Source organism: Aethalodelphis obliquidens, unplaced genomic scaffold (assembly GCF_003676395.1).
Source record: "Aethalodelphis obliquidens isolate GAN/ISIS:26980383/991018 unplaced genomic scaffold, ASM367639v1 scaffold49, whole genome shotgun sequence".
NCBI classification, from domain to species: Eukaryota; Metazoa; Chordata; class Mammalia; order Artiodactyla; family Delphinidae; genus Aethalodelphis; species Aethalodelphis obliquidens.
Window position 1 is genome coordinate 7,406,618 of NW_020837993.1, and position 4,499 is coordinate 7,411,116.

At 36.2% G+C, this 4,499-nt stretch overlaps 1 pseudogene; it reads left to right on the top strand.

The window, feature by feature from the left end:
* Positions 1–3,908: 3,908 nt before the first annotated feature.
* Positions 3,909–4,003, top strand: LOC113607678 (uncharacterized; annotated as a pseudogene).
* The last annotated feature ends 496 nt before the right edge of the window (positions 4,004–4,499 follow it).

Below are 4,499 nucleotides of genomic sequence, written 5' to 3' on the forward strand. Positions count from 1 at the left end.
TTTAAAACAAAGACTATTACAAGAGATAAAGAAGGACACTACATAATGACCAAGGGATCGATCCAAGAAGAAGATATAACAATTGTAAATATTTATGCACCCAACGTAGAAGCACCTCAATATATAAGGCAAATGCTAACAGCCATAAAAGAGAAAATCGACAGTAACACATTAACAGTAGGGGACTTTAACTCTGCACTTACACCAATGGACAGATCATCCAAAATGAAAATAGATAAGGAAACACAAGCTTTAAATAATACACTAAACAAGATGGACTTAATTGATATTTATAGGACATTCCTTCCAAAAACAACAGAATACACATTTTTCTCAAGGGCTCATGGAACATTCTCCAGGATAGATCATATCTTGGGTCACAAATCAAGACCTGGTAAATTTAAGAAAATTGAAATTGTATCAAGTATCTTTTCCGACCACAATGCTATGAGACTAGATATCAATTATAGGAAAAGATCTGTAAAAAATACAAAGACATGGAGGCTAAACAATACACTACTTAATAATGAAGTGATCACTGAAGAAATCAAAGAGGAAATAAAAAAAAATACCTAGAAACAAATGACAATGGAGACATGATGACCCAAAACCTATGGGATGCAGCAAAACAGTTCTATGAGGGAAGTTTATAGTAATACAATCCTACCTTAAGAAAGAGGAAACATCTCGAATAAACAACCTAACCTTGCACCTAAAGCAATTAGAGAAAGAAGAACAAAAAAAACCCAAAGTTAGCAGAAGGATAGAAATAATAAAAACCAGATCAGAAATAAATGAAAAAGAAATGAAGGAAATGATAGCAAAGATCAATAAAACTAAAAGATGGTTCTTTGAGAAGATAAACAAAATTGATAAACCATTAGCCAGACTCATCGAGAAAAAAAGGGAGAAGATTCAAATCAATAGAATTAGAAATGAAAAAGGAGAAGTAACAACTGACACTGCAGAAATACAAAAGATCATGAGATATTACTACAAGCAACTCTATGCCAATAAAATGAACAACCTGGAAGAAATGGACAAATTCTTAGAAATGCACAACCTGCAAAGACTGAATCAGGAAGAAATAGAAAATATGAAAAGACCAATCACAAGCACTGAAATTGAAACTGTGATTAAAAATCTTCCAACAAACAAAAATCCAGGAGAAGATGGCTTCACAGGTGAATTCTATCAAACAATTAGAGAAGAGCTAACACCTATCCTTCTCAAACTCTTCCAAAATATAGCAGAGGGAGGAATACTCCCAAAATCATTCTACGAGGCCACCATCACCCTCATACCAAAACCAGAAAAGGAGGTCACAAAGAAAGAAAACTACAGGCCAATATCACTGATGAACATAGATGCCAAAATCCTCAACAAAATATGAGCAAACAGGATCCAACATCACATTAAAAGTATCATACACTAAGATCAAGTGGGGTTCATTCCAGGAATGCAAAGATTCTTCAATATACGCAAATCAATCAATGTGATACACCATATTAACAAGTTGAAGGAGAAAAACCATATGGTCATCTCAATAGATGCAGAGAAAGCTTTCGACAAAATTCAACATGCATTTATGATTAAAAAAACCCTGCAGAAAGTAGGCATAGAGGGAACTTTCCTCAACGTAATAAAGGCCATATATGACAAACCCATAGCAAACATTGTCCTCAATGGTGAAAAACTGAAAACATTTCCACTAAGATCAGGAACAAGACAAGGTTGCCCACTCTCACTACTCTTATTCAACATAGTTTTGGAAGTTTTAGCCCCAGCAATCAGAGTAGAAAACGAAATAAAAGGAATCAAAATCAGAAAAGAGGAAGTAAAGCTGTCACTGTTTGCAGATGACATGATACTCTACATAGAGAATCCTAAAGATGCTACCAGAAAACTACTAGGGCTAATCAATGAATTTGGTAAAGTACAGGATACAAAAGTAATGCACAGAAATCTCTGGCATTCCTATACACTAATGATGAAAAATCTGAAAGTGAAATCAAGAAAACACTCCCATTTACCACTGCAACAAAAAGAATAAATATCTAGGAAGAATCTTACCTAAGGAGACAAAAGACCTGTATGCAGAAAATTATAAGACACTGATGAAAGAAATTAAAGATTATACAAACAGATGGAGAGATATGCAATGTTCTTGGATTGGAAGAATCAACATTGTGAAAATGACTCTACTACCCAAAGCAATCTAAAGATTCAATGCAATCCCTATCAAACTACCACTGGCATTTTTCACAGAACTAGAACAAAAAATTTCACAATTTGTATGGAAACTAAAGACCCTAAATAGCCAAAGCAATCTTGAGAACGAAAAACAGAGCTGGAGGAATCAGGCTCCCTGAACTCAGACTATACTACAAAGCTACAGTAATCAAGACAGTATGGTACTGGCACAAAAACAGAAAGATACATCAATGGAACAGGATAGAAAGCCCAGAGATAAACCCATGCACATATGATCACCTTACCCTGATAAAGGAGGCAGGAATGTACAGTGGAGAAAGGAGAGCCTATTCAATAAGTGGTGCTGGGTAAACTGGACAGGTACATGTAAAAGTATGAGATTAGATCACTCCCTAACAGCATACACAAAAATAAGCTCAAAATGGATTAAAGACCTAAAAGTAAGGCCAGAAACTATCAAACTCTTAGAGGAAAACATAGGCAGAACACTCTATGACATAAATCACAGCAAGATCCTTTCTGACCCACCTCCTAGAGAAATGGAAATAAAAACAAAATAAACAAATGGGACTTAATGAAACTTAAAAGCTTTTGCACAGCTAAGGAAAACTTAAACAAGACCAAAAGACAACCCTCAGAATGGGAGAAAATATTTGCAAATTAAGCAACTGACAAAGGATTAATCTTCAAAATTTAGAAGCAGCTCATGCAGCTCAATAATACAAAAGCAAACAACCCAATCCAAAAATGGGCAGAAGACCTAAATAGACATTTCTCCAAAGAAGATATACAGTCTGCCAACAAACACATAAAAGAATGCTCAACATCATTAGTCATTAGAGAAATACAAATCAAAACTGCAATGAGATATCATCTCATACCAGTCAGAATGGCCATCATTAAAAACTCTAGAAACAATAAATGCTGGAGAGGGTGTGGAGAAAAGGGAACACTCTTGCACTGCTGGTGGGAATGCAAATTTGTACAGCCACTATGGAGAACAGTATGGAGGTTCCTTAAACTACAGATAGAACTACCATAAGACCCAGCAATCCCACTACTGGGCATATACCCTGAGAAAACCATAATTCAAAAAGAGTCATGTACCAAAATGTTCACTGCAGCTCTATTTACAATAGCCCAGAGATGGAAACATCCTAAGTGTCCATCATCGGATGAATGGATAAAGAAGATGTGGCACATATATACAATGGAATATTACTTAGCCATAAAAAGAAATGAAATTGAGCTATTTGTAATGAGGTGAATGGACCTAGAGCCTGTCATACAGAGTGAAGTAAGTCAGAAAGAGAAAGACAAATACCGTATGCTAACACATATATATGGAATTTAAGAAAAAAAAAAATGTCATGAAGAACCTAGGGATAAGACAGGAATAAAGACACAGACCTACTAGAGAATGGACTTGTGGATATGGGGAGGGGGAAGGGTAAGCTGTGACAAAGCGAGAGAGAGGCATGGACATATATACACTACCAAACGTAAAATAGATAGCTAGTGGGAAGCAGCTGCATAGCACAGGGAGATCAGCTGGGTGCTTTGTGACCACCTAGAGGGGTGGGATTGGGAGGGTGGGAGGGAGACGCAAGAGGGAAGAGATATGGGAACATATGTATATGTATAACTGATTCACTTTGTTATAAAGCAGAAACTGACACACCATTGTAAAGCAATTATACTCCAATGAAGATGTCAAAAAAAAAAAAAAAAAGATTAGCATGGCCCCTGCAAGGATGATACGCAAATTCGTGAAGCGTTCCATATTTTAGAATGCATGTATAACTGAATAACTTTGCTGTACACTTGAAACTAACACAACATTGTAAATCAACTATACTCCAATAAAATTTTTTAATAAAAAAAATATGTTACTACCTGCCAGAAAATTGTCATAATTAATGCAAATATCTATGAAGAAAAGAAAGAAAGAAAAAAAACTCAGAACACCCATTGATTCATTTCCTGTCCTTGAGATGTTTATGATCCCTCAACTGTGGAGAGAGAGAAAGAAACAGAGACAGAGATAGAGAGAGAATGAAACAGAGGGGCTACCCAGAGACGCAGCAGGGGAATTTTTTATTGCTTATAATGATGCTGCTTTTTATTTTAACTTTGTGTGGCTCTCGTTTCACCTGGTTCTCCCTTCCCTGTGTTTAAATAAGAAGGCTGGAGAGATTCTCTCCTCTGGGTGTTACTGCCCCATGGGCTGGGGCTTCCTGCTTGCTTTTAACCTCAATGGGTTAACTTCATAAAGCAGCAGCTCT